We start from the raw sequence: 12,145 nt of genomic DNA on the forward strand, positions 1-12,145 counted from the left end.
ATCTGTTGTCTTTTAATGGCGAGTAATTTCGCTTTGGTGTGTCTGATGTCTTGTAATCTAATGGTTGACACGTTTGCCTGTTCATAGAGGTCTCGCAACAAACTGTAATAAAATTCCATACTGTTTTTTAACTCCCACGCTCTTTCTCTGCTGTATCTGATACACACTTTTCTCAGTCTCGGCTTTGCAACCTTAAGCCACCAGTCTAATACTGTGGGGTGCCTCTCGATCGATCGCAGACATAAGGTCCACGCATCCGATACCGCGTCTGCCAAATCTTGCTCTTTTAAGAGAGAGACATTTAGCTGCCACTGGTTCCTAAAAATCTGAAGCGGCTGTGGAGCTAAATTAATGCACGCCTTCATACTGCAGTGGTCACTAAAATATACAGGTACGATTTCTGAATTTAGTAGACATCTTTCCAAGTTTTGGGAAACATAGATTCTGTCTATTCTACTGCGCGAAGTCTGTGTTATATACGTATATTCAACCTTCGTTGGATATTTTAGTTCCCATGCGTCCTTTAGTTTTAGGTCGATTACTAGGCGTTTAAGTTCTAAAGAACCGTTAAAATGTGGTTGTTGATCTTTACGATTTAACACGCAGTTAAAATCACCGCCCATTATAAAACTGTTTGGGTTTCTACGTAATAAATATATAAGTTCCTCTTTATAAAATGCTGCCCTGTCCTGTCTATTACTATTTCCTGAGGGCGCGTATAAGTTAATCAATGTGGTACCTAAAACGTTAATACTAATTGCCCTTCCAGATTCCAACCGCTCCACTTGAGATACGGGAATCCCTTCCCTGAGCAGAACCGCTGTTCCTGTATGTGTGTCACAAGATACGTTAACAATTGCGGTGTATCCTGGTATTACAAATTCCGTCGTTACAACCTCCTGTAGCAAAGCGATATCGGTTCCAGAGTCATACAAAAATTCCTTGAGAGCAGCTAGCTTTAATGAGGTTCGAATTTTATTTATATTGATCGTTGTGATAGAGTATGCTTGCATCCCTAACTTGCTATTGGCCACGGACAAAGTTGGTAAAAAAAAAAAAAAAAAAAAAAAAACTGTTCTACTTTTGGTATGCTGAAATCCGGTTTAGAACTACAGTCATTCAGAACTTGGTAGCAGTCCTAGTAACACGGTCGCTAAACGTTAGTTTGTCTGCCATTGTCATCCCGCACCTTAGTACTGAGGGGCTGTTCTACATTGAGCGTGTCAGGAGGCTCATCTGGAGCACCTTCTCTGACAATTTCATATCGTATATTTTTCTGTGATTTTACGTCCGACTTGTCCGCTTTTTGTTTGGCTTGGGTGCGAGAAACAGTAAGATTCGGTTGTGGTTTTAGCGTACGGCGGTGGACGCCCTGAAAACCCTGACCTGATTTTGTTGTGGCAACACTCGACGCGGCCGCTTCAGCAGCAGTGTCTAGAGAGACCTGGTTTGTAAACACTGCCTGCTGTTTACATGCTACCTTCGGTTGATGTGACGCTTGCGACGGTGTTTGCTTATTTTCCGGTTCAGGAGTAAACACTTTCACTTGTTTACACTCTGGTGCCGGTTGCTGTGCTGTTGCGGTGTCGCGGTGTTGTTGTTCTACCGCTTCCGCGAACTTCCCGTCGGTAAACAGCTGATTATCGCTGTTTACAGCTGGGCAAGTTGTCACTGCTTGGGGGACTTCTACTTTCTCGCTGTCGGCAGCTGCCGTTGCATTTTCTGGCAGTGAGCGAGATGTATCAGAAACTGCAATTAAATCTACTTGCATTTCGTCTTGGGGGACATGCAGATTTTCATCACCAGCTTTCTGTTTACGTACAGCAGGAGATTGTCGGGAGGTGTCATCATCAGAATGATCATCTGTATGTTCAAGTGGTCGTTTCTTGGTTAGTACGTCTAACTCACGGGCAGAGGAATCACAATTGAAGCGTGTTACCAGGGGTGGAAAATCACTGCCTTCAACAGCAATAGTTCCAGTACTAAGTACAGGATCCGAACCCTCGCCCTGTTTGGCCGTGTTATCGGTTGCCAAAACTTCGCTCAAGGTCATCTTGCGGCGTTGGACTAAATTAGTTTTTAGTACAAAGACACGACGGGGACAGTCCTGCCTTAAATGACCCGATTCATTGCATATATGGCACGTAGGGGTTTGACCAGTATAAATCACGTGTGCTTTATGCCCGTCAACAGTTATATGAGACGGGATATTCGTCTTTACTTCCATCTCTACCGAACGAATACCATTGAAGCTCTGAATTTTAAATTGCTTCGACCAACGTTCGTTAACTATATCCTTTACCTCACCATATTGAGACAGGGCAACCTTGATTTTCTCATTATCTATCTCGATAGGTAAATTTAACACCCGCACAGATCTATAAAGAGCATCAGCTCTCCTGATAGCCACTTTACTTGTAGAGCCGTCTCTATGCAAAAATTCGACATGATACCCGAATTTTCCAATAATTTTATCGACCGAAACGGGATCCAAAAACTTTACGAAAACACAGTAGTTGTCAGTATCTAGCTGAGTGGTATGCACCATATCAGAATTTATGCCAAGTACCTGATCAAGCCAATCATGAATTTCCAGAGCAGTCGGCTGAACACGTCGTGTTTCCTTAGCGAAGGCAAAAACCAGCGTATTCTTCCTCACAGTTGTAGCCATGGTATGCAGTAATCAAGGGGAGATTCCGGTAATTACCGAAAACTCCACAAACAACAAATAATCGTCGGTAGAAAACACAAAAACAGAACAAAGGAGGCAGAAAAAACACGAGTTACACACGAAGAAAATCACAAAACTCAAAAACACCGAAACGCAAAGGTAAACACTGGCGAAACACTGACTACACGCAGCAACGGTGACACGTCCGTACGCGTCGGCAGCTAGAGCCAGAATGATCCATTAGGCCACACGGTCACTGACGACCAAGTATAACTTATATACGACTCATTTCGAAACGCTCACACCCCCTGAGGAATTGTGTTTTCGTTCCACACAGCCGCTGCCCCTTACTCTTCCCCACCCATTCGTTACATTCAACCTCTTACGAGACCGACCAAACATAGACAGGAAAACAAGACCACACACTTGGCGCATTCGGAATCGATGGCAGGGTGTTCCTCGCCGCATTTGCTACGATGGCCATTTGCTACTTCTGCAGAAGCGGCGGCGGCGGCGACGACGACGACGACGACGACGACGACGACGACGACTACGACCGTGAGAGGCTCTGAGATTTGTGAGAAATACATCTATAAAATGTAATTCAGACTGCCTCGTCCAACCTTATGCCGCACCGCTTTGGCAAATGCTTTATCTGCGCCATTCGCCTTAATCACATCTGAGAGTAATTCTTAATAATACTCCTGTCGCTAATTGTTCCTCATCACAGATACTGTTTGCTATACGGCCACGATGCGCAACTGATTTCCAAAATTCGTCTTCCTCCTGTGAGGATGGAACTCACGACCCCTGGTTTACTAGACCAATGCTCTACCACTGACCTAAACAGGCGCCCCCTAGCGGCACTTTTGCGTACTTCGTCCGTACGGTTGTCTGAATCATCAGACTTCAGCTGACAACACTTCATATTTTCGACTAATATTTGCAGCTATGGCGACCCATTACTGCTTGGCTACACATCTGACACGTAGCCGTGTTCTCTCCAACCAAAACCACTTGCACTTCAGAACATGACTTTCACACATGTCTACAAAATCACCTTCACTTCAAATACAGTTTTCTTGCGACTGATGGAGACGTAGGCAAATTTATAGTTGCTATTTCCATTACATCACGTTAATCAGAAAATCGGTAATTTACATCTGCAGCGGAAAAAAATTCCGTTCCGGCCAGCGTAGGGCTCGAACCCACGACCCTGTGAATAAGAGTCTCACGCTCTACCGACTGAGCTAGCCGTGCTGCCTCGGTGGATACCTGATTGGCAGCAGATCACACAGTAATCGTTTGGGTTGGGTGGTCCCATACAGAATCTCTCCATGCTTCCTAATGTTTTCCTAACGTCACACTCGTCACGTACTTCACTTTTATTTCATAATCATTTCTGAGAGGTAAAGGAATTGCATGACAATCTGCAGAGCTAGCGGCGTCAAAATTAACACACATACTTGATGTGACTCAAAAGCCGAACGAGTTACTTTCCGACGTTGTTTTAGATGTGCAAGTGCCAGTCACACCTCGCGGTGAGGCCACTCTGCCGTTCATTTCGCTAGTTAACACCTGTCTTGTTGTGTGTGTTTCAAGCTCAAGACCATCTCCAAGCACAAAATGCTCAACGGCAACATTCAAACGGTTTCGTACTGCTCAATTGCTACATTAAAAAGATATGTTTCTTTTTCATAAATGGACAAACACGACCGTGACAGGATTCGAACCTGCAATCTTCGGATCCGAAGTCCGACGCCTTATCCATTAGGCCACACGGTCACTGACGACCAACTATAACTTATATACGACTCATTTCGAAACGCTCACACCCCCTGAGGAATTGTGTTTTCGTTCCACACAGCCGCTGCCCCTTACTCTTCCCCACCCATTCGTTACATTCAACCTCTTACGAGACCGACCAAACATAGACAGGAAAACAAGACCACACACTTGGCGCATTCGGAATCGATGGCAGGGTGTTCCTCGCCGCATTTGCTACGATGGCCATTTGCTACTTCTGCAGAAGCGGCGGCGGCGGCGACGACGACGACGACGACTACGACCGCGAGAGGCTCTGAGATTTGTGAGAAATACATCTATAAAATGTAATTCGGACTGCCTCGTCCAACCTTATGCCGCACCGCTTTGGCAAATGCTTTATCTGCGCCATTCGCCTTAATCACATCTGAGAGTAATTCTTAATAATACTCCTGTCGCTAATTGTTCCTCATCACAGATATTGTTTGCTATACGGCCACGATGCGCAACTGATTTCCAAAATTCGTCTTCCTCCTGTGAGTATGGAACTCACGACCCCTGGTTTACTAGACCAATGCTCTACCACTGACCTAAACAGGCGCCGCCTAGCGGCACTTTTGCGTACTTCGTCCGTACGGTTGTCTGAATCATCAGACTTCAGCTGACAACACTTCATATTTTCGACTAATATTTGCAGCAATGGCGACCCATTACTGCTTGGCTACACATCTGACACGTAGCCGTGTTCTCTCCAACCAAAACCACTTGCACTTCAGAACATGACTTTCACACATGTCTACAAAATCACCTTCACTTCAAATACAGTTTTCTTGCGACTGATGGAGACGTAGGCAAATTTATAGTTGCTATTTCCATTACATCACGTTAATCAGAAAATCGGTAATTTACATCTGCAGCGGAAAAAAATTCCGTTCCGGCCAGCGTAGGGCTCGAACCCACGACCCTGTGAATATGAGTCTCATGCTCTACCGACTGAGCTAGCCGTGCTGCCTCGTTGCATATCTGCTTTGCAGCAGATCACACAGTACTCGTTTGGGTTGGGTGGTCCCATACAGAATCTCTCCATGCTTCCTAATGTTTTCCTAAAGTCACACTCGTCACGTACTTCACTTTTATATCATATTCACTTCTGAGAGGTAAAGGAATTGCATGAAAATCTGCAGAGCTAGCGGCGTCAAAATTAACACACATACTTGATGTGACTCAAAAGCCGAACGAGTTACTTTCCGACGTTGTTTTAGATGTGCAAGTGCCAGTCACACCTCGCGGTGGGGCCACTCTGCCGACCATTTCGCTAGTTAACACCGGTCTTGTTGTGTGTGTTTCAAGCTCAAGACCATCTCCAAGCACAAAATGGTCAACAGCAACATTCAGACGGTTCCGTACTGCTCAATTGCTACATTAAAACGATATGTTTCTTTTTCAGAACTGGAAAAACACGACCGTGACACTATTCGAACCTGCAATCTTCGGATCCGAAGTCCGACGCCTTATCCATTAGGCCACACGGTCACCGACGACCAAGTATAACTTATATATGACTCATTTTGAAACGCTCACACCCCCTGAGGAATTGTGTTTTCGTTCCACACAGCCGCTGCCCCTTACACTTTCCCACCCATTCGTTACATTCAACCTCTTACGAGACCGACCAAACATAGACAGGAAAACAAGACCACACACTTTGCGCATTCGGAATCGATGGCAGGGTGTCCCTCGCCGCATTTGCTACGATGGCCATTTGCTACTTCTGCAGAAGCGGCGGCCTTTCGCTAGTTAACACCGGTCTTGTTGTGTGTGTTTCAAGCTCAAGACCATCTCCAAGCACAAAATGCTCAACAGCAACATTCAGACGGTTTCGTACTGCTCAATTGCTACATTAAAACGATATGTTTCTTTTTCAGAACTGAAAAAAAACACGACCGTGACAGGATTCGAACCTGCAACCTTCGGATCCGAAGTCCGACGCCTTATCCATTAGGCCACACGGTCACCGACGACCAAGTATAACTTATATATTTTTTATTTTTTTTTTCCTTTTTTTTTATCTGCGCCATTCGCCTTAATCACATCTGAGAGTAACTCTTAAAAATACGCCTGTCGCTAATTGTTCGCAATCACAGATACTGTTTGCTATACGGCCACGACGCGCAACTGATTTCCAAAATTAATCTTTCTCCTGTGAGGATGGAACTTACGACCCCTGGTTTATTAGACCAGTGCTCTACCACTTTATTTTTTTTTTATATGAGATAGGTGAGTGACGAAGTAAATGTATACAAGTAAATAAAATCCCTTCTTTTGGGGTTATGGAAAGGAAATAGTTCCGCTACATTCTTCCATCATTGAGTGGGAGCGATTTTTATATTAGAGCCAGGCTTACTTCAGCCTGATGGCTTCTCATGGGTGTGTCAGCAACCTATTAGTGCTGCGATACGAGGGCGAAGGGTAAACGAAATAGCCACCTTGTTGGCGTAATATGAATGAGAAGCTTAATAGATAATTTCATAAAGGAAAAAAAAAAAGGAATTCTGAGGTTGAACAACATGTCGTTTGATCGTTCTTCAGCTCTGTCGGTGAGACAATGTTCGGTTCAAGAAATTTGCGTAGTTGTCTTTGTATTTCATTTGTCGTTCGAGCTTTTGATGTTCTGTCATCAGGTACATCCAATAATTTGCTTCACTTTTCGTCATAGCCGTTGAGATGTAATGGACTGTCAGTCCTTTGAGCCAGTTGGCTGACCTTCTTTTAGTGTTAGGATATGGCACGTCATCAGGCAGAAGGACGTGTGTCGGTGAAATTGTGTTAGGTGACGTACGTAGCACATGTGCTAGTTTTTGCCTGAAGAGATTCCACACGTCTTTCACATCTTCACAGACGAAGCGATGGTCTGCAGTGTCGACGACATTGCAGCTGGAACAGTTTGGTGTGTGTGCCAGACGTATCGCGTGCAGTTTGGAGTTGGTTGGGATTTTTCTATTGACTGCGAGGTACCACGTTGATCGCACATTGGATGGTAGATGGGGGTCAGATATGTTGTCCCATATGTTTTTCCAATTATAATGTCGAAACTTGTTTTCTATTCGATTGCGCAATTTTCCTTCCAGCAAGGTGTTGTAAACCTCCTTAACCCGATATATGTCCTTCTCCGGTATTCTATGGCGTACATAGCTGTATTCCACCAGAAAGTGTTTATAGTGGTACAGCTCGTGGGAGATGTGATGCACATCGATTGGTGGATCTCTGCTGACTGGGGTGATTTCACGTAAGAGATGAGCCACTAAGGTCCGCGGTGATCGTTGCCACTGTTTATAAGTTCTGCTAACGTATAGCGCTTGCGCTTTAAGGTAGATGTCTGTCAGTTGTAGCCCTCCATTGCGTGTCGGTAGCGTCAAGGTATCATATGAAACCTTAAATATCTGACCTCTGCTGACAAAATAACCAAGCGCTGCTTGCATTTGGTGTGCAATGGTTCGTGGCAGAGGCAGCACTTGAGCAACATAGTTGACTTTGGAAGTGATGTATGTATTGGCCAGTTGCACTTTTCGTATTACGTTTAAATTACGCAAGCTGTGTTGTTTTATGCTTGCCCGTAAGGTGGCAAGTAATTTTCGATAATTGAGAGCGGCCGTGCGGCGGATATTACTCGTATATTCTATTCCAAGGCATTTGATTTTTTCCACAGTGTTGATACTTCCAGCGGCTCTGATCTCTATACCCCGACCAAGATTCATAATACCAGATTTATTGCGGTTGAATTTAGCTCCTGACGCCATTTCGTAGGTCGCCACAACTTCAAGTACTGTTTCCACCTCTCTTTCGTCAGTCACAAGTACCCCCACATCGTCCGCGTAGGCTTGACATATGATCTTCTGTCCGTGTATATGTAATCCACGGAGTTGCCGAGTCAGAGATACTAAGAGAGGTTCAAGCGCAATCGCGAAAAGCGTCATGGACATTGGGCAACCTTGTCTTACGGAACTCTGAATATTGATCGGGTGACTGAGTTGTCCGTTGACACTGATTCTTGACGTGCTATTCGTCAGTATGTTTTTCACGGAGGCTATAATTTTCTGGGGGAAGTGCATGGATGTCATACACCGGAGCAGGTACGAATGATTAACTTTATCAAAAGCTTTTTCAAAGTCAAGCGACATCAGAGCACAGCGAATGTTGCAGGCTTCCGATATCGCTACAATGTCTCTGTAGTCGCATAAGGTCTGAAATATCGTTCTGTCCTTTCCCACACTTGTCTGGTAGGCTCCTGTCACTGTACGAATAACAGAATTGAACCTTTGCATCATGATACGGGCGAAGATTTTATAATCACTATTGAGAAGTGTTATGGGTCGAAGATTCTCCACGGTTTTGCCTCCTGGTGTTTTGGGGACTAAGACCACTGTACCTTCACAGAATTCCTTCGGAAGGTCAGTGTCCGCATTTAGTATTTCATTGCATACGAGTGTCAATTTATCAATTATTTGTTCGCGAAAAGTTTGATAAAATTCAGCGGGTAGCCCATCTGGTCCAGGTGATTTGTTCTTTGGGCTCTTCGAGATGGCATCTTCGACGTCTTCGTCCGTTATTCTCGCTGCGAGCACATCAGCTTCTTCTGGAGTGAGTCGCTCTGTCGTCCTAGCAGTGAGAGCTTGCTGCGCCGTTTCATCTGTCTGTGTATTGGCCAGCAATTCACTAAAGTGTCGATGGATCTCGTCTCGTATTGCAGCTTGATCTGTCAAGAGTCTCCCGTCTGATGTTGTGAGTTCCGTCAGAATTTTAAGTTTTTGTCTTTTGTTCTCTTGGAGAATGTGGTACATCGATGTTGTTTCTTCTCGTGTACCGTTCTGCAAACGAGTTCGTATTTTACAGCCTTCGAGATGGTGTCTCTGCAGGTTGAGCAATTTTGCTTTTATTCTGTTGATTTGCCCATAATTTGTTATGACTGTAGCATTACGAACGCACAAGTCTCTCAGACAGCTGAAGTAAAACTCTACTGTCCGCTTCCGCCAGGCGACTTTTTCACGGGAGTAAGTTTTCATTGTCTTTATTATTGCGGGCTTCGCGCAGTTTAGCCACCAATTCAGCGCCGTGCCGTACAAGTGGAACTTCCTTTCACATTCTGCCCAAGTGGTGTGGAAGGCGGCGTGACATCCAGGATCCGAAAGATGAGTAACGTTTAGCTTCCACTGACCTCTCGCCCTGTAAGTGCCTTGTTTCTCTAAATTTACCGTACATATGTACGCGATATGATCAGAGAAAATCGTGGGCCATAACTCGGACTGTAAAACGTGTCTCCTTAAATTGGATGTTGCGTAAATTCTGTCGATACGACTGGCAGAATGGCTGGTGATATAGGTGAAACCTAGCCTATCACCGTGTTTTAGTTCCCAAGTATCAAACAGTTGGAAGTCTCTGACGATGTCCTCCAGCTCCAGAGATTTGTTAAAATTTGGCGTCTGATCCTTGGGACTCAGCACGCAATTAAAGTCACCCGCAAAAATTATTTGGTCAAATCGCACCGCGAAAAGGGGGCGATGTCCTCTTTGAAAAATTCGGCCCTGAGGCGCTTGTTTCCGGTTCCTGACGGGGCATATATGTTGATAAACCTGGTGTTGTTTATCGTGACAGCGAGACCTCTACTGTTAGGCAGTTGCGCCACGTCTGTAAGAAGGATCCCCTCTTTAGTCATAATCGCTGTGCCGAGGCTATTGTCATTGCCAGGATTGATGACGGCGTTGTAGCCAGTGATGTCGTCCAAACGGATAGCCGTTACTTCTTGCAGCATTAAGATGTCAATATCAGCGGCGTACAGAAAATCTTGGAGATTTCTCAGATTGAGGGTGCTGCTAATTTTATTTATATTCAAGGTTGCAATTCTGTACGCCTGTAAAGACGTCATGTCGACTATACCGTGTCAGGTGGGGTACTGTTTGCCAAGGGAAGTGGATGCTTGCTCCACTTAGAAGAAGTCGGCATCATCATCTGCCGCACGAGCGTCTTTGATGGTGGTTTGTTGCCGGGTGGACACATCCTGTCGACGGTCTGGTGCCGTCCGTCCTGAACGTTGTGCTATGTCAGCCATCTCTGCATCATGACTTTGCTCCTCCATGTCATCCGCCCAGTCTCGCGTGCACGTAACGTCTCGCGTGTACGGGTTGGGTACAGGTGGAAGGTCCTTCAGACTAGCTGTACCGTCTTCAATGTGGATTCCACGGTCGGGGTCAGTGTCCTCATTTCGAGTCTTCTTTTTTGTTGTTCGATCTTCCAGAGGAGTTGCCTGTGTCGTCTCCGCCAGTTCTTGGCCTATTTGTTTCGCCTTTTCGCGCAGAATTGGCGCGGCTTCTGCTGCTCCCTGACGGGCTATTCGACGTTTCTTCCGTTTCTTTGGTGAAACAGTTATAGGCTGCTGGTCATTATCCTCCGACGTGGCAACCGTATCTTCTTTGTGTTGCCCGACTTCTTCGAGTGATTTGCACATGCCTTCTTCTGCCGTCTTAGCCTGGTCTTGTTCTCCACGCCTGTCAGTTTCCTCGTATTGTGAGTGTGCTGGACCTGTAGCTTCTGTGCTGCTAGTATCCATGGCTACGCTACCATCGGGAACGTCGGCATAAGCAACTAGCGCCGTGTCGATACAGATGTCTGGGGCGACCTCACTGCGTAGTGCGGCGGCGTACGTCACGGGTAGCGTGGCCATTTGACTAGGCGGGTCTCGCTCCCCAGTCGGCAGTTGCGTCACACGCCGTTGAACACACTGCGCGCGGACGTGTTGCGTAGAACCACAGCCCGAGCAGGTTCTCGGCTGGCCATCGTAAATGATGATCGCTCTATATCCACCAATCCAGAGATACGACGGGATATGTTTCAGCATGTCAATCTTAACTTGCCTGACTCCATTTAATACTGGATACTTGTGCAAGCTAGACCATTTTTCGGCGACATTGCTGATAATGGTGCCATAGTCTCTCAGTTTGTTGTTAATCTCCTCGGGCGTTATTTCAAAGGGGAGCTCAAAGATTCGAACCGTTCGTATTCCCATTCCGGCACGCGAAACCGTGACCTGCCCTATGTGTCCGTCTGAATGTTTGAATTTTGCCACCCCACCACATGCTTCTACAATTTGGTCGCACTTGTCAGAACTGGATAACTTAAGGAACACAGTCGGACTGACAATCGACAGGTGTATTCCAATCAATTCATCCACTTTGATCTGAAAAGTTTCTTCGATAAATGCCTCAACTTCGTAAGATTTCGGTCAGGTGTAGTTCGGATCGAAAATCAACTTCAAAGTATCGCGTCGCGTTGTCTGATCCATTATGTCAATCTAAAAATGTTATTGTGAACTATGACTAACGAAGAAGGCGCGCACTCACCACACAGCGCCGGCCGCTCGCAGCGACGATGTAAACACCGCAACAGCCGCACCGCAAGTCCGCACAGCACGGCCGCTGGCGGCGGAATGCCATCTCAGCTACGGCTACACACACGACTAAGCCTGGCTATTCTCCATTCTTTGCGACTCTGATGTGCACAGACACGATGGTTGGTTGGTTTGTAGCAGCGAAGGTACCAGAGTACAAAGGCGTGGACACGTTCATGTACACAAGAGTTCCAAGTAGTTTCGATGCTCTGGTATTACGAATGCAAATTCCGTCTGTTTTGAATTGAAAGGGCGGTCACTAATTGGTCCTT

The 12,145-nt window shown here is 45.8% G+C and overlaps 4 non-coding genes across 4 annotated transcripts; all 4 read right to left on the reverse strand.

Annotated features, from left to right (window-relative positions):
• Nucleotides 1-3,858: 3,858 nt before the first annotated feature.
• Trnak-cuu (transfer RNA lysine (anticodon CUU)) lies at nucleotides 3,859-3,935 on the reverse strand. The gene has a single exon. It is a non-coding gene; the product is annotated as a tRNA-Lys (tRNA).
• A 448-nt stretch (nucleotides 3,936-4,383) lies between these two features.
• Trnar-ucg (transfer RNA arginine (anticodon UCG)) lies at nucleotides 4,384-4,456 on the reverse strand. Its single transcript has one exon. It is a non-coding gene; the product is annotated as a tRNA-Arg (tRNA).
• Nucleotides 4,457-5,370: 914 nt separating this feature from the next.
• Trnam-cau (transfer RNA methionine (anticodon CAU)) lies at nucleotides 5,371-5,447 on the reverse strand. Its single transcript has one exon. It is a non-coding gene; the product is annotated as a tRNA-Met (tRNA).
• Nucleotides 5,448-6,375: 928 nt separating this feature from the next.
• Nucleotides 6,376-6,448, reverse strand: Trnar-ucg (transfer RNA arginine (anticodon UCG)). The gene has a single exon. It is a non-coding gene; the product is annotated as a tRNA-Arg (tRNA).
• Nucleotides 6,449-12,145: the final 5,697 nt, after the last annotated feature.

The sequence above is a fragment of the Schistocerca gregaria genome, unplaced genomic scaffold, assembly GCF_023897955.1.
Source record: "Schistocerca gregaria isolate iqSchGreg1 unplaced genomic scaffold, iqSchGreg1.2 ptg000180l, whole genome shotgun sequence".
In the NCBI taxonomy this organism is placed as follows: Eukaryota; Metazoa; Arthropoda; class Insecta; order Orthoptera; family Acrididae; genus Schistocerca; species Schistocerca gregaria.